Source organism: Anguilla rostrata, chromosome 5 (genome assembly GCF_018555375.3).
Source record: "Anguilla rostrata isolate EN2019 chromosome 5, ASM1855537v3, whole genome shotgun sequence".
Classification (NCBI taxonomy): domain Eukaryota; kingdom Metazoa; phylum Chordata; class Actinopteri; order Anguilliformes; family Anguillidae; genus Anguilla; species Anguilla rostrata.
This window is the reverse complement of record NC_057937.1, coordinates 32,138,343-32,157,413: the sequence shown is the minus strand read 5'-3', so window position 1 is coordinate 32,157,413 and position 19,071 is coordinate 32,138,343. Positions and strand designations below refer to the sequence as shown.

The window sequence follows — 19,071 nt, the reverse complement described above, 5'->3', positions numbered from 1 at the left end:
TTATCTACGGAAAGGGGTACCCAGGAGGTGACTCCCTCCGGGGAGCTCCGGACAACACCCTGTTTGCCCGGAGTGAGTCTGGCTACATTGACACCACCCTGTTCTGGATGTGGTTCCAGAAGCACTTCCTGAAGCTCGTTGTGAAGGAGAGCCCCCTGCTTCTGGTGTTCGACGATCATAGCAGCCACTGCTTCCTGAACTACACACCTGGCAGTTCAGGAAGGTGTCATGCTCCTCTGCCTTCCACCACATCTCTCCCATGTCTTACAGCCGCTCTACGTGGGGTTCTTTGCACCACTCAAAGAAGAGTTTGCTAAGGTTGCTAGCAATCTCTGCTAATATTGTCATCATTTTGTTGTAGCAAAGTAAAATCTTGCATGGGTCCACAGTGGCCCCTATGGACAGTACACCAGCACTTGCCAGGCCCATGGCACCGCCCTGAGGTGATTATGCTTTGGATTAACAGTGCGCTGGCAATTCATATTATAATTACAGGTATAATTTCATGGTGTTGAGCTCCCTCTAGTGGTCATTGTTAAGTTATATAAAGCCCATTGCACCAATATCCATTTTAGTTGCTGCATGACTGGAGCTAGTGTGCAGTTCTGCATTTTCTCTCAGTGAAGTTTTGAGAATATATGCCTGTGAGTATTACATAACTTGATTTGTTGTATATTAATGATAGTTGGATGACAAATGTGTCCTTTTTGAGTTGTTTTTGCAAAGATTTGAATATTTTTGGCAGAGCTAGTATCTTGCTTGTTCATGTTATGCTGTTTAGCTAGCTAAGTACCCTGGCTGGTTAGCTAGTCATGTGCTCAAGTTCACTTCAAATTGAATTGCTATTGCCTACCTGGAATCTGTATTTAATTGTTTTAATGTTTTTACAGTAGTTTTATTTGACAGTGTAGTTACTATGGAAATGTTGTGGACAATGCATTATTTATCTTTGTGAATGTATACTTACCTATAGTTTACCTGTAATATGAAAGAAAGCAAATAACAACATGGACAACTAAATGCAATCAAATATATTTTACTAATGTATTTTGTTTCAGTTTTACAAAGGAAAAGATTCACTTCACAAAGAAAGCTTAAACTTATCCAAGCCTCAAGTCTTTATTGGATCAACTAGCTATCTGTCTAGTTTGGCACTGACTCGTCAAGCAAGGACAGAATAAACAGTATGCAGCATATTACATGTATGTCTGTAATATGTGTTTTCTGTGAATTCAGCATGTACTGGCACAGGCGAAATAATTCAGGTTTCCCCTTCCTTTCTCTATAAACAACACATCATAATTAATGGTAGTATAACCAACAAAATAAGAAAAGAATCATTGGAAAGTGGCTGCAAGCAATGTAGCCTACTTGCTAAACTACCCTACGTTTTTGAGTACCATGTGCATAGTTTCTATTTCTAAAATCAAGGAGCTACAATTGTAGGCTAGCTGTATTGGCATAAAATCGTTAGACCAGCATCATTTGTGGAGAAAGAAAATCCCAGTTTAGGTGTACAACAGCACTGCCCATCGGATATCAAAAGCAAAACCAAAAATGGACCAGATCGTGTCACCACCATAATTGCCCTGCGCCAATTGCATTGACAAACTTTGCTATTATCTAGCAAAATATCTTGTTAGATTCATTGCTGGTTATCTAGTAAATAATATATCTGGGGAAAAAAACACATTTCAACATAAAAAATGCCAATTTACTAGGCCTGCTATTAAAAGCACTCATATCAAAATTAAGTTACAATAACTAAGCTATCTTAGCTAACACTAATTGAACATGCTGTATTCCAAAGCAATGCTGCTACCCAATGTTTCCTAAATTATTTCAAGCAAGTAACTTGGCCCAGTGTTTTTTGTTCTTACCATCTGAAGACAATGTGGTCATTCAAAGCATATGTGTCATATCAAAGTGTCAAATGGAAATCATAGTGGGAATAATGTTGCTGAATAATTCCAGCTGTTTTGCGGCAATTTTTGTTATTTCCTGTTATTTCTTTATGACTACACAATAAAATAGAACAATTGCCGACAACTTTTTTTTCTCTAAAATTTCTTTACACTCAACTAATTACTCTCCAGGGAGTGATTTTTTTATTCCCACAGAAGAAAATATAAGATTTATTTCATTCCAATTTGGTCCACATGGTTTTACATCACAACTACAATATTAACTGCTTAAACAGGCACACCTGCACATGAACGAGTTTGAGGCTGTTATTGACTCTTCGATGCAGAAAAGAGTTGAATTGAGAGCTGACTGCACAGAACCAATGATGTATCAGAATACACAGAGTATTAAACCATGACCTAGACATGAATCCACAGCAAGAACATTATTGCATTAACATTATTATTAGTAACCTGCCATAATTTTCTTGTGCCCATTGTTCATGGTGATTACTCGCGAAACATGATTAGTAATAAAGCTGGAATATGTGGCTCTTAAATTAAGATGCTATTATGTTGATTTCACAATATTATTTTGATTACATTCTCATTCTGATATTGCAACTAATAGCCTAATATCAGTAAAGATATTATTAATTGTAGTGTTACTGTCCTTGCATGATGATGGTGCTGATGATGAGTAATCACATATGAAAAATAAATAGGCCAACATAAATTAAAAAACAAGAATATCTATATTTAATTTGCTCTTAAATTATTTTTAGACAATTGTCTAATTGTGCTGATTAAGGTGAAGTGGTGATGATGAAGATGATAAACATGTCAATTACAAAGATGACGATTGTATGAATGTAAAGTTATACATATAAGCCTAATTTATCAAGATTATACATAATAATTGCATTATGTATTATTTCTGGGCTACCTGATCAATGCGCTCAGTAAGTGCAAAAATGTCCCTGTGTGCTGTGTTAGACCAACCATCACGTTAGTGGCTACAGGAGTTTGTAGAATACTGTTGTTTTTGAAGTTGCATAGCGGTTTTTGAAGTTACTCGAAGTAGCTAGCACCCATAACACACAATGGCTGAGTGCACACCTCTTGCCTGTAGGATTTAAACCAGTCAGAAGTTGTGGATAGCCTGCCAGCTACATATAATTACTCATGTTACAGTCGACTGCCACCGATGTTTGTATCATTGGGAAAAGTTGGCTAGCTACAACTGTTCTACAGTCTAGCTAGCTGGCTGGGGCTAGTCAGTAGGACAGCTCAATATCTACCTTGCGAAAATAGTTATTTAGTTAGCTAGCTAACCACAACTTCTCAGTGCATTTCAGTCTTGCTAGCTCACATAGCTTTTTCATAAGTATGTATCTAGCTAGCTAGCCAGCAAAGCCACAGTTCCTCAGACGATTTGAAAGCTTTATCGGAGCGCGCACCCACAGGTTAACGTCATTGCTCTGCATTTACTGTGATCCTTCACATTTAGGTAACTAGTGCGCATGCTCTAGTGTGAAAAGCCCATAGTAAGATATAGTGCATCTGTGAATAGATGAGAGCAGCACATCCAGGTACTTTGCCCTTGCGTCATGCCCCCTCCCCCTTTTTTTTTGGTGAAAGCAGCCCTTATAATTTGACTGGCGGTAAATGCAAATTCCGGGGTCTTTGCCAATTTAATAGCATAAAATAAGAATACCATATTGCTTTTTAGCTATTAGGAGCCCAAATCATATGGCCAGTCAGGCAAACAATTATGTTATGTCGTTGCCAATCGGCGTCGTTATAAAGAAAAAGTTAAAGAAATCGGGGTTGATGAGTGTCCTTTCACATATACTATATATACTATGCAGGCTATATATACTGATTAACAGTTCATCACATTGGCAAATGCGTCATCTATGCCCATTGAACAGATTTATTCATTATCCTATCTTAATAAAACAAATGTAACACTCTCATCTAGGGATTTACACTGCAAGTCAAATGAAGAACTACAAATCCCTGGAAGCACATAAGTTCTCCATCAGTGGCTGGGTGGATGTGGTACTGCACCACAAACCCTCTGCTGGCATTACAGTTTTCAAGACCCAGGTCAAGCCATCGTGGAGGGTCACCTATAAATCCCACAACACTTGGGTTGCTGCTAAGAGGACTGGAGAGGTTAAAGCGGCTCACTGTAATTGCATGGCAGGGTAAGCTGACCGCATAACATTAACAGTATTAATCACAATGCCACATATTAAATTCTTTCAGAAGAGAAGAAATGCTCTTCCTATTTGGTGGAAAAGTAAGTAATCGTATTCTATTTTATTCTAGAATGGGGGAAAGTTGTTCCCATGTCGGGGCACTCCTTTTTTAAGTCAGAGTCATCTGTCCGCCTTGGCTTCACAAGTATGGCACCAACCAGCATCGCCTGTGCCTGGAACAAAGTCTGTACCAAAAAGGTTGAGGCAGACATGGTGAAGGACATTAAGTTCTACACAGACAAAGCAAAAAGAAAGAGGGGATTCGGAAAAAAGAAAAGAGAGCGGGACTGATGAACTGATTTTACTTACCTACACATCCCCCTGTCTATTTTTATTGAACACAATGCTACCTGACATGCTGACCAAGGCAGCACACACGTGCTATCTTGTCAATGGTAGCTACATCCCTGTTCTCTATCTCACCCCTCAGGGACTTCACAAAGCCAACAGGAAGTGGTCCATCCAGGATGTGGAATCTGCGCATCAGGACACCAATCACGTGTTCTGTAAAATACCAATCAGTCTTTTTATAATCTTTTTAAGCACAACACTTAACATCATTTTACCCTTGTTCTCAGTATTTGTTATAGCACTGTTATACAAATGGCTAAAGTCATACTTTGTGCTGTGTTATTAATATTAATTTAATGTAGGAGTTTCAATGAAATTGTTAATCATTTTATGTCCCATCAAATTGACATATCAAATAGTTTGCCAGTCTGCGGCAAATAAATATACTTGCCATTATGAATCCGAAATTTTGATTTCATTCTGGACTCTTCAACATCTTTGCCTGGGAGTTGTTTTCTGCCGTGAGTGAAGGCTGGGGTTTGGAGAATGGCACCAAGCAAGGCAAAGGTAGCTTTTTACACACTGCCGAAAGCTTAATAAAAGAGAAGCGATGCATCGCTGCAATTCGCAGAAACAACTCGAATCCAGGCACCCAAACATGGATTTGCGGTTGTTATTTTGTGTCAGGTATGTTGGATTTTTGTGTAAAATCATACCTTAATAATTTATATGCTTGGCTAGCTAATACTATGTAACTACCCCCCCCCCTTTGTTTGTAGAACACAAGGCTCATCATCATGGATGTTTTTTAATAAATGCTGGCAAAAACTTTACAGTTACACAGAATATAAATGAAAGATGCTAAATATTTAATTGATGAGTAATCAATACAGTAGCCTGCATAACTTAAGGTATGATTTTACCCAAAAATCCAACATACCTGACACAAAATGACAACTGCAAATCCACGTTTTGGTGCCTGGATTCCAGTTGTTTCTGTGAATTTCAGCAATCCATTTGCTTCTCTTTTCTTTAGCTTTCGGCAGTCTGTAAAAAAGATAGCTCCAATTTCTTGTTGAATCCATTTGTACAGTCAATCGCACAACAGCTCTTTCCCATTTTAGATGTGTTTTTTGTGTTTTCACGGCATTCAAGCTGAACGCTAACGCTATCACTCAGTAGTCTTTCTACCACTCAGTGGGTGTAACCGCAGTGACTTCCACCTACTGTGATGTCATGTGCATACCCTCTATTGTGGATAGAACCCGACCGATATATCGGACGGCGGATATTTGTATTTTGGAACATATCGGTATCGATAGGATGACATGTGGCCGATATGTAGGACCGATAATTTTTTAAAATGTATTTATTTTTAACGCTGACACATGGGCGCTCCTAGCACTCCATCTAGTGTTTCTCACTGCCCACAACATCAACAAGGTTCATGTGACCTGGAACCTTCACTCAGTCAGAGAGCAGCAAGACTGACTGACTGAAACTGACAAAGAAGAATAAGGTATGTTTCTCTTGCTAGCTATTCAAATATTGTCAATAATAATAGTGTATTAACAGTAATGTTAGTCATTCATTAATTGCGGTCTTAATAAATGTTTGCAAACTGCCGATGAATGTTAACTAACGATAACATTGCTAGCTAGCTATCAGCAAGCTAATCAACAGCCAATAACGTGAGATGCATCCAACTGCAGACCTTGTTGTGCTCTCTTACTTAGTCCACCATCACTTAGCTAACATTATAATTCATTATCATATCATTCAGATATAAAATATATATTTAGGACAGTGTACATTTAGATTTACCCCCGTATTTTAGCTAACTGAGGCATTTATTTTCATATTGAATAAACTCAAGAGGTTAACGTTACCGATTTGAGGTGACAACGGCGCTTGTTTTGAATAGCTAGCTAGATAATGACAGCTCCTGCTCAGCTAACGTTAGGATGAGAGGAGAGGAAAAACTATTTAAAAGTAATGCTATAGGGATGGGATCTATGTTACCAGTCATAAAGCTAACGTTAGCTACATTTAGAAAAAGAAAACTGTTTTCATTATTTCAGTATTCACTTCTATTAACCTTATCTCCAGTTAGTCATACCATGTAACTTGATTTATTTTGGGTATTCTGCGGCAAGACTTTAGGAAAAAACTATTAAAACAACAAATACCCTATGTAAATAAATAAAGAAATTAGGGTTGATGTCTACCGAATTGCCATATGACGATGTCCACAGTGAAACATCGCGATGGACGATGATATTGTTGTTGGGGGGGAGGAGGAGAAGAAGCTGTGTGTCACTTTCCAATTGATTAGTCAGATCATTTGCATGCTTGTTAATCACCGAAAATGAATTAAAACAGTTTGAGATTAATTATTAGTTTTGTGCCCCACCAATTTTCAGCTCACCAGTCGCCGCTTTTGCGATACAAATAAAGACTCACCCCCTGATTTACTAAGGCAGGCACAAACCAGGTAGATTTAAAAATTATTTTTATGTTTGCGCCTAAATGAAAACATGCTTTCACTGTGCAGTAAATAGTGTGATCCTTTAGTAAATCACAAATTCTTTTGAATCACGATGTTGGGCTCAGTGGTCGATGATTGTCAGCCATCGGCGATGGACGATGATATCTTCCATTGGCCCAACCCTAAAAGAAATAAAACAAATACCCTATGTAAATAAATAAAGAAATAAATAGATAAATGAATGAATAATTTAAGAAATAAAATTAACTGTTATCTCTACATTTAAAAAATGCCTGTCTTAAAAATGCCCAGCTTAAATAAAATGTTCTTTCCTCTATCACCTACAGATGGCTGAAAAGCGAAAGCGAATGGGCAGTAAGGTGTGGGACTACTTCTCCAAAGAGGGTGATGTAGTTGTCTGCAATACCTGCAAAGCAAAGATAAGCCAGGGATCTAGCAAATCCAGTCAAAAGAATACAACCAATTTATGGCCTCACCTGAAAGTGATCCACAAAGATCTCCGTGCGAAGGCTGAGGTACAGCGAGTGGCACAAATAAGACCCGTACCACCAGCAGCACTAGTGCAGGACACACTGCCACAGATGTTTGAAAAATTAACTAAATGGGGCCCTTCAGATCCAAGAGCGAAGAATCTGGACAATTTGGTGATGGAGATGATTGCCACAGATATACAACCATACTCCATTTTTTCAGGTGTTGGTTTTAAAAGGCTTTTAGCTGCTGCAGAGCCCAGGTACACGATAAAATCATAGAAGTTCTACTGCACAGAGAAGCTGCCTGAAGTGCATGGCAAAGTGGTGGAAAAAATCAAACAGCTTCTCTCTGTTGAAAATGCTGGAGACATTGCATTCACAACAGACTGCTGGTCAGGGACCACTGAGGGGCTGATGAGCTTGACCCCTCATTTTATCGACAAAGAGTGGACAAGAGTACATGTCGTACTTAATGTAAAGGCGATGTCAGGATCCCACACTGGCGAATACATAGGCAGCCTGTTTTTAAAGATGCTGGAGGAGTGGGCCATCGAGAGCAACCGCGTACTGCTGGTACTACGTGACAGCGGTGCCAACATGGTACAAGCGATGAAGATGGTGGACATGCCAGGCCTCAGCTGTAGCGCCCACACGCTCCAACTGGTAGTACAGGATGGCCTTGAATCACAGAGGACTGTACTGGATGTCACGAGATGGAATTCGACATTACACATGCTCAGAAGAATACAGGAGCAGAAACGAGTGCTCACCCTTACTCTGGGGAGTATGTGCATTGTACATACCCAACTGTTGATGGGTGGGACATAGTGGAAAAAGTTATTGACACCTTGACTCCAATAGAAGAGATCACTCTGGAAATGAGTAAGCCGGATGCTTCTGTCTCATGCATCATACCCACAACTGAAGTACTACGGCGCTATTTGGAGTCACAGGGTCCAAACACAAGGGGAATCCAAACCCTCAGAAAGACAATGCTGGACAGCCTGAAGAGGAGATTTGGCCATGGAGGAAAGAAGAGAAGTGGTTTTGGCCTGCATATTGGATCCTCACTACAAGCAGCGCCCTCTGTCAGACACAACAATAAGCACGGCCAAAACCTGGCTCCAGGAAGAGGCAGAAAAAGTAAGCAGCAGCAGCCACAGCACCGAAGCAAGCAGCAGCACTGCAGCCACCAGCAGGGAAGAGAATCCCACAGGGGAGGGCCAGTCTCAGAGTCTGTTAGACAGCCTATATGATGACATGCTCCTGAGCCAACAGGCACAGCCAGAGCCACCTGAAGGTCTGCTTGAAGAGTATTTGAAAGAGCCAAGTCTGGATCGGAAAACAGGTTTGTTAAAACACTTTGAGCTTTTTTCCTAGAATAAACATCAATGTTTTATATCCGGATAAAAAAGTAATCTTGTTTTTATTATTATCGTCAGGTGACCCTCTGCAATGGTGGAAGCAGAACAGTGGCCGCTTTCTGAAGCTGTCAGGCCAGGCGGTTCCTGACTCCTCCACCCTCCTCTATCCCCAGTGAGAGGGTTTTTAGCACAATAGGGAACATTTATGAGGACAAGAGGAGCTCCCTGGCAGGTGTAAATGCAGAGAAGCTATGCTTCTTGTTTTACAACCTGCCCCTAATTGACTGGCAGTATTGAAACATACTCTGATGTTTATTTAGCTATTTATTTTATTTTTATTCTTTATTTTCTCAATATTCATTCCTAAAATGGGTTGACAATGTTAATAATGTTATAATAATGTTAAATATTCTTTAATAGTTATTTGTTTAAGAAAGCAGCCTTCAGAGTACCTTTGCATAGTCATATCGGTGCAAAATCGGTGCACAATCCACATAGAAAACGTCTATTTTCATTCCAGCTCAAAAATTCACTACATCGGTCGCCATATCGGTAATCTGATTTTTTCCCCTCTAAAATCGGTATCGGTATTGGTCTCAAAAATCCCATATCAGTCGGGCTCTAATTGTGGACATAAACAATTATTTTGTTTATGTTTCTACCCCCTCAAAAGTTTGCACTACTCCCCGGTCTTGTTCATATGTGTATGGTATACAATCAATAGAGACTGAAATGCACTGAGCTACAATTTTTCCTATGTAGTCGTGAGTGGGCTATATTGCTCTCTATTGATAGTAGATTAAAAATGTATTGCAAAATAACATGATGTCACTAATGTATTTATAATATATTAGTGGGCCAGTCATATTTTTAATGTAGAGCTCCTGTAAGGAGACTGTTCTCATGCAAATCAGCATCAATTAAATTATTTACAAATGGAAATAAAGAATGCTAACAATTATTTGAAAATGTCCAAATCATATGACAGTCTATTGAATTCCATTAAAATATATAGTGACAAAAACCCAAGAGACAATTTTCTTCAAAAGAAATAGGTCACAGATTCAATTACAGCCACTGGAGCATGCACTCAATCTATCATGCCAAATTAAGTGCATTTTAGCAACCTACTTTTCCCACTGAATTTTATAGACACATTCAGCAGAGTGGAGAGATTCTGCTGAAAATGAATTACTGGCATTTTTCTCTGTAATTTACGGCTGTTTTAAATGTTATGCACATTGGAAAATAATTTTCTCTTCAAAAAAGCTGTTAACTCAGAGTTTTTCTTTGAAGAAAACCACTTCACCTTTTCTGCCCTCTCATTATAAGTTTCAAAATTGATACTGAATGTGAGGAACATGGATTCAATTAATTCAACCATTCAACTACTTAAACCATGGTGAAAACTTTATAAATGATCTGTATATAATATGCATTAATTAAAAAAAAAAAATTAACAATTACTCACCATACACATACACACACATGGAGGAACACATACTCAACCATACACTTATGCGCACACACACACACACATAGGTGGACCTGTTTAATAAAGTGTTCAAACCTGTTAAAGCCCTTTCTTTATAATCATACTTTTCATATCAGACAGAATGTCATTGCTTATCACTGCTTTGAAAGCAAATTGTAACTTTTTTTGTTTTGTTTTGCAAAGCTTCCCAGCTTTTTAGTTTGTACTCTATTTAATTATACCTCTTGCACTGTTCTTAATCATAATATGGGGTCATCAGCTGTGCCGTGTGTAGTTTATACAGAAACAGTGGACTGTTTGTACGTGGGTAAATTAAGAAGATTCTAGTTTGTGTGTCAGGTCACCTGGGTAAGGTTTTCATTTTAAAAGTGATGTCTAATGTATGTGACTGTAGCTACACTACATGTACATTACAGTACTGTAGCTACAGTACAGTACATATATAGTTCCTTGCCATATTTCTTGCAACTTTAGTGCCTATTTTACTAGCGCTAGGGGCTAAACATATTAAGGCTACCTGTGGTTTTGAAAAAAAACTTAAGGTAGACAAGATTTCACTCGATTGAATTCCACCTTCAACTCGCCTAGAGTTTTTTTTTTTTTAAACCACAGGTTGCCTAATACTTTTGGTTTTCCATAATGTTTGGGACAAAAAAACTTTTTTTCTTGATTTGGCTCTGTACTCCACAATTTTAGATTTGCAATTAAACAGTTCACATGTGGTTAAAGTGCACACTCAATTCATAATTCATTCTCACTTCAGAATTCATTCTGCTGCTGCTATCAGTGGCTACATCATCAATGAAGACGTAAGCCAGTACCAGTGGCATACATGCCCAAACCATAAAACCACCCCACCATGTTTCGCAGATGAGGGGGTGCTTTGGATTTTGGGCAGTTCCTTTTGGCCTTTTGCCTCCACACTTTTCTCTTGCCATCACTCTGATACAGGTGAATCTTTGGCTGTGTTCTGATCCACAGGAATGATTGCTTCTTCATGTTCACTACCTCTCAATTAGAGGGTGGAATTCCCAAAAAGACCTGGATTTAAGATGCCCGCCATCTGGAGGGTGATTCTGTTCTGATTAAAGCGAGTGGAGGGAGGATTTACATTCTCTCAAGCCCTCAGTTTTCCTCCCTCCAACAGAGCCAACAAAAAACATCCTTTCATCAGCAAAATTACCTAGAATGCATTGTAATGCTCCCTTTGCTTCTTCTGACTTCTGTTTTAGTTGATACCAGCTTTCTTTCTCGGTAGAATGTCAAATAAGTGAACTTACAAATGTAAGAACTGTAGTAACGTTAACATTAGTTTGTCAACATGAGATGAAAAGCTATGTTATTTTTAGCTGCGCCCGCAGCTCTATAGCTCTGTCTGTCGGTCGGTTGGTTGGTCGGTTGGTCCACCAAAAGTGTCCCACCCCATAGCGGCCACAGTTTTCGCCCCAGAGGGCTGAAATTTGGCATTGATGTTGGTCATGACCGAAGGTAGAGGTGAGTAACTTTCAAGGCCGATTGACCAAGATGGGGCAATGGGTGTGGCCTCACACAAACACCTCACACACACGCATGCATCCATGTGTGCATGCATCGATGCATGCGTGTGTGCATTTGCAGCTATTGCGGATTCACGCTTGTTTGGGGAGAATCTGAGTTTTATGTTCGTTCCGAGTTTTATGTTTGTTCGTTTTGAACATAAGTCTTGATTAGTTCGTAAGACGGCTGCTTGCAGGAGCTAGCTAATGCATGAACACAAATACATATCTGTGCATCTCCATACTTGTTACCCCCATTTAGGCAGCTTGTCATTATAAGTAACATACACCAAAACCTAGGCTTGTCATAGTGTACGGTTTAATTAGTGGCATACGGTGTGCAAAGCAACACAGATGTAGTTATCTTCACACCATCAATTGTAATTTTGTAATTATAATTTACTCAAGACTGCAGTCATTATTACTAGTCGACTAGGAAAATCTTTGGTCGGGGGCAGCCCTAAAAATAACATATATAACCAAAATATTTTCAGCAGTAACACTTACATATGGACAATGAAATCTTATCATATATATATACACACACACACACACACACACACACACAGAAAGAGACAGAGAGAGGAAGCAAGAGAGAGAGAATGTTGTTGGGAAATGTATGGCTCCCTGAATATTCTTTCGTGGCCGGTGAAGATAAAAGTCAATCACCTTAATACAAGCTGTCTGTAAGATAAGCAAGCAGGATCACAATCTGGATTGTTTGTGCTGCAGTACACAGTGCATGCTTTTTTACAGAGTTTCTAGAATATATACCTCTGGGAAAACTTGTATCCTGTTGCTTATAACATTTGTCTGAATATCTCTGTCACTGAAAACCCCAGTCTTGGGATGTCAACTCCCCCCACCAGAAAATGATGAAAACCAAGTGACTTCAATCGCAAGGATAATGACAGCAGGGTTGGTGAAACCTATTACATCTTAGGCATAAAAACAGGCCCAGAGCATTATAGTAGAATAACAGAAATACATTGACTATGTGTAGTTGTGAGTATTATGTCCATTCCTGTCTACTTTTGTGGGACTGATTTTAATGTGTGGCAACCATTCCCATATTTTATTATCACAAATGTCTAAAATGAACAAACATAACATTCTGGCTTGCTACTGCCTTAGTCTTCAATCAAATATAATTAATAATTGAGTGAGGGGAAGGTCATTTTAAATTGCCCATGTCTTTGACTTAATGGTCAATGCTATCAACAATCACAAGTTTTCAAACAATACTCCTTAGACCCACTGTGAACTTAATTTACCATTGCATCTTCCTGACCACTGCGTTGTTCATATTCTTTAGTTTAAATTAAAATTCATGGTGACGTTAAGAACAGAAGATGGCATGGTCCTTTCATTACATTACATTTATTGGGCAGAGACCTTTATCCAAAGCAATGTACAATAAGTGCATACCAAAGGTCATTGAAACAGCTACAAAACAAAGGTCCGATAAGGTACAATACTCATTTTGTAGAATTTATTCATAGCCATGAACACATTAAGGCCAGTTCACTCAGTAAGCATAGGCTAGGTCCGAGGGTAATGTAAAGTCAAACTAGGAGGCATGACAACAAGCTACAATACCAAGATAATGATACAAGTGCAATATAAGTGCTAGATGGAGGTACATGTAATATAAAAGTTGTACAGGAGGTACATATGTAACATGAGAGTGTTACAGGCACAAGGTGGATGGATATAAGTGATAAGAGTGATCTTAGATTGGGAGTGCCCTGCAGAGTGGTGATAGTTAGTCCAGGTATAGTCTGAAGAGATGCATCTTCAGACCACGAAGATGGGCAATGACTGAGTGGTCCGTAGAGGAACTCTTTCAGAGCTTCTGTGCTCTCCTGAGACCCCAAACCATGCATTTGCAGGAAGAGAATGGGAGATGTCTCACTCTCCACTTGTACTTGCATTACTTTGTTTCAAGACAGTTGAAGTGAAAGGTTTATCAGCAACTCTGCTGAAACGATCATAAAGATAAGTACATGTGCACTTTTTTGTGAGTGCTCTGTTTGTAGTATTGGTCTTGCATGGATATACCCTTTTTTCTTTCAAGTTTCCTTCAGCACACTGATACATAATTCCACTGAATATCAAACAACACAGCAAAATATCTCAGAAGTCATGTTTTTAAAGGAATGCTAGGCAATTGGACAAACTTGTTTACAGATGGATCTTGCCTTGTTTCCCCTCACCCTGATGAATTATTAATAAATCTTCCATACTATTGATTTTTCACAGCAACAGAGCCAGCAATCACAACAGTGGATGTCTTCAGTCAGTTTCTTGCAGACCATTTACCCAAAGTGCTTTTAAAATTGTGTTAAAATGGTAGTACTAGTACTAGTACTACACAATTTTGAAATATGGCTCTGGTTCTGGTCTTCATTTCATCATATGATTTGTTGTCTGCCCTTTTCATATTTCATGAAATATACAGGGCGATGCTAAACATGAACTTTTTCTATTGATCTAGCTCTTGTTATTCTGCACTACATTTTATGTTAGCTTGTATAGTGCTTGATATTCTCTGTTGAAGAAATCCCCTATTTAATAATTCATTACACCCGAATAAGATTTTACCTGTACTGCTCAGAAAAGAAAATTTGACACTTTGATTTTGTGAAATGAAAGCTGATGAATAAAAATGTATTTCAGCCAGACCATTAAATTATTCAAATATGAGTTAAATTTACTTGCTGGTGCGTAAAATTTTAAATGTAATTTTAGTAGACAGAGAAAATTAGTTGAAGAATTAAGGTGCATTTGACTCAACTTATGTCATTATGTTATGTGAACATAAATAAATTGTGTTATTTCAAAAAGAATAACTTATAAATTAGCTTGTAATAGTTTATTTAGTTTATTTGTTAAAACTGTAAAATTACATTATAAAAACGCAGTATAGCTAAACTGGAGTAGGTAATGCTTGTGAGAAGTGCACTTTTCATGTTTTATATTTTTTAGAGACACAGATGGAGATATTTTAGAGTTCAATGCCAACTAACATTACAGGCCTCATTTTGTATCTGCACATACATTTCACTATACAAACCTCCAGAGTACTAACAGTCAATGAGATGTCATGAGTCAGTATATATATATACCGTTAAAAAAAATGATGGAAAAATTACAAAACAGAATAACGAAACAGTGTCTCAATGGAAGGATTTGTAATCCAGCTGAGAACACTCTAGGTAACCAGAGTCACTATTCGGCGAGCAGAGGGGCAAAACAAGCATCAAGGTCAAGTTGAACAAACAGAGTCAAACACACAAAATCCACTGGGCAAACAACATGTACCAAAACAAACTTTAAAGAAGTAAAAATTTACACACGATAACTCTGTTTTATTATTTAAGTAATGGAATTTGACCATGTTCTGTTTCTAATAGTATTCTATTTTCTGTGATGGACCAAAGCAATATCAATGCATTTTCCTTGTATTCCTTTCTCGTGGAAACTGATTTTTTTTTTAACTTCATGCACTTTGTTACTGGTGCTACTTTAAACATGTCTCACTGCACATTAGACTATTAGCTAAGTTAATAAATTCATAAAGTTTTACAAACACTGACTTCTGCTGCTTTTTACAGGTTTCCATGATTTTCTGTGACTGTTGAGACCTTAACTAGTATTTTCCTTGAAAAACACACTTAACATTGAATCCTTTTCAATCCTTCCTTCCCTGGGTGATGTGTTTCCACTAGCATGGAGATGCGTATGTGTCTTGCACCATGCCTACAACAATTTAAATAAATCTATTAACCATGGTCAGTAGTAGATTTTATTCATATACTGAAGTCAAAATGTATACATGTTCTGTTGTTCATGAGGTAGTAGATAGTGCAAGCCAATAACTGGGACTTGGGAAAGTCAGCAGTGCATCTGGCATTGTGTTTTAAAGCACATATACATCAGTATAGCAAGCAGGCCTATACTCCCATAAAAAGACTGCGTGTTTACTTTTTAGTGTCATATCTGCTATACTAATGGCCTATCTATGGCTCCTTTAAATATGAACACTCAGTTCTATAGCTACTGATCCAGAGAGAAAGTAGAAATGTTAATTTCCTTTGGTTTTAAATTCCCATCTCATTTCATTTATTGAAAAGCTTTGTTTAATAGAGGACATTAGAGACTTAAAATAAACCTGGCAACTTTTTTAGCTTGTTAGGAAAGTATGTGGGTTAATTGTCTTGCCTTTATTGCCATTTACCATTTGATTGCCATTTGACACTTTCATGTGACATACACTATGAATTACTATATTCTCTTCAGATGGTAAAATTTAAAAAACACATGGTGACGTTGCTTGAAATAATTTAGGAAACATTGGGTTGCATTGTTTTGGAATACAGTTTATTTGTGTGAGCTAGCCAATATTGTTTCTTGTAACTTGGCCTAGTTTTGATATAAATACTTTTACTGACAGGCCAAGATGTGTGTTTTTCTTCAGATATTGTTGTGAGAAACATGATCATAACAAAAAAATGGTAATACATGCATATCCAAACATCCTCCCAGTGATTCAGGTGGACATCACATTATTAGATGCCAAATAACCAAGAATATATTTGCAAATGCAGCAGACGATCAGCCTGTACTGTGTCTTCATCAGGATACATTGCATATGAAGTATACATGAGCTTAGGTTACCTGGTGTGATGACATTAAAAATGATTTTCCCTTTTTAACCCCTTCACAAAAATGTCAAATCTGACCAATCCTTGCCCATTTAGGGGGTGTTCTATTTAAAGATTGAAAGAACTCCAGATGTGAGCTTCACAGAGACTTGGAAAATGGCTTAAATGAAGCTAGAACTAGTACAATTTACAGTACTAAGTTGCTCTCCTTTAGTTTCCAATGAAATACTGAGAGTGTTATGTCCCAGTGTTTTGTGCTTTGTATTGTATGGTTGCCACATTTATTTCTGTCTCCCCTGCAGATGGAGATAATGACGCCACAGTCCCCTTCTAGAGATGTGGATCTGAAGATGCGCTGGAGAGGGGGGCACATTCCAACACCTGGTAACCATACTCAGGGATGCCTGTAGCTGAAGTTATTAGAAAGATGTTGGACTACATATCAGTACAATACAATGCAATATCATCACTTCTGTGCTTATTACCTTTCCTATAACATGTCTATTGCCAGTTGCCAGTTGTAGCCTTCATGATACCTTTTAGTTATAGTACGTACCAGATACTAGCAAAAAATGTATTCTCTGATGAATAGGCCATATGCTGAACACAGCTGTGGTAGTGTTGACAGTTGCTGCTGTGATACAGGCTGTTTATTGCAGTCGGAGTGCCTTAGAACCTTGCAATCCATAGCACACGGGCTTTTAAAATATATATCAATAGTATGTTTTTCCTGGGGTGCTTTGTTCTGCAAGGAATCCAGTTTTGCTGTGACTAAAGGCTCTTAATTCAAACACCCCCTTTCTTTTGCAGGGGGTTGAATTGTCTCATGACTATCAACCCGGGTCATATTCAGGTAATTTATCTTGGATAGGTCTTCCAGAAAATGTTGACGGAAAAGGTTGTGCCTGAACTGTTTGAGTGTCTGAGCCATTTCAGAGTTTTTACTTTTATTTTTTACTTTAATGTTTTTTTACAGCAAGACTTTGGCCAGGATTCGATCAATGTTCATCCGGAAGTTAGGTTTATGGTGCAGATATCAGTATAATTGGATCGAAATGGCTGTTTGAGAAGAAACAATTACCACTTCCATGAGTCAAAGTTTTGCCTCAATCTGGGCCCATGTGCCTGAAGCAAAGAAATGGCAATGAAAGACATTGTATAAGACAGGGTCACCACTGCAGGAATTCATATTTATCATTGCGCTAGATTACTTCAAAAGGGTGTACATTATAGAACCTGACATTTGAGGTCTGGGAAATTTGTGTACTTGGTAGTTCGGTTTCCTACAAGTTTTAACCAAAATTAAACCAAACTGTTAAATGGAAAGCTTTGTCTCATTGAGTTTGAAAAAAATAATTATCTCAGTCTAATGTCACTGTACACTTACTTGCTTCCATTTCTTTATTATTTATAGTAACAGCTGTTACACTCCTAAGGTCATTCTTATGAGTACTTATGGGTACATGTTATGATTTGGATTCATTTTGTATTGTTATAACAGTAGAGGATGTTTGTGTGGGGAAATGAAGAAGACCAGAGGCTGGTCAGGGAAGAGGCATGGGTGATATGCTGAAATAATCCCCACTCGATTTCATACCTCTATCCATATGCCTTTTCAGAATAAATAAACTGTGTTATTAAAACCATAATATTCTAGAAAATGACTCCAAAGGTTATCCTTGCAATATCACTCTCAATTTGGCATGGTCAAAAGATATTATTTAGGTTTGCCGGAACACTCCACAGCCAGCTTTTGAGTATGAAATTGGCCTAATTCAATCCTGTGAACATAGGCCGTAGAAATGAATACCATTGGTATTTTCAGCATAAAGATGGTGTGCTTTGAATCGTACAGCAGAATTCTAAATAATCTCAAGAAGCAGTCTGGGAGTCCTCTTCCCTCATGGGTGCTGAAAGCATGTCACTCCCTGGCAACATGAAATCAGGTATAATGAGGTGAGCTCCCCTGTGTCCAGGTTGTGTGATTACTGTTGTGAACTGTTATCTGTTATGAATACATCCCTGCTCCTGATATGTTGAGAAAATTAAATCTAATTCTTGCTGATTGGATTGAGTCATACTGCTTTTTATAGATATAAAGTGCCAGTGAGGTATGGCAAGTACTTCATTGCTACAGTTAATGAAGCTGTAGGTCATATTTTACATTCTAGAATATGCATGATTATGCACTCTGGAATTATGCATGACTACAATGGAGCTATGCGTATTTATGTCTTTGGATTTCATTGCATATAACCAGTAGATTATTTCTGTTGATTTTATAGAGCTTACATCAGGGGAAATGCTGAAGGCAGTCTGTGGTTGTCATTATAATGGTTTGCTAAGGCTCTACATGTGGACAAACAACAAATTTAGAAGTAAATCAAGACGCTGCTATTTATAGCCAGTTAAACCAAAGGTACTAAGTGTGATTTATCCTTCGCTGTCTTTCAGTGTTCTGTTTTTTTTGGTTGTTTTTTTGCATTTATAACAGCATTTTCATGTTGGAAGTTAAAGATGAGGTACCTATTATATATATATATGGATAGGATCATAGGATGCCACC

General features: G+C 38.1%; 1 long non-coding RNA gene and 1 pseudogene across 1 annotated transcript; both read left to right on the top strand.

Moving 5' to 3' along the window:
* Positions 1–580: 580 nt before the first annotated feature.
* On the top strand, positions 581–5,283 carry LOC135256116 (uncharacterized). Its single transcript, XR_010330385.1, has 3 exons — positions 581–644; positions 3,889–4,117; positions 4,602–5,283. It is a non-coding gene; the product is annotated as an uncharacterized LOC135256116 (long non-coding RNA).
* A 2,013-nt stretch (positions 5,284–7,296) lies between these two features.
* Positions 7,297–8,868, top strand: LOC135256114 (zinc finger BED domain-containing protein 4-like; annotated as a pseudogene).
* Positions 8,869–19,071: the final 10,203 nt, after the last annotated feature.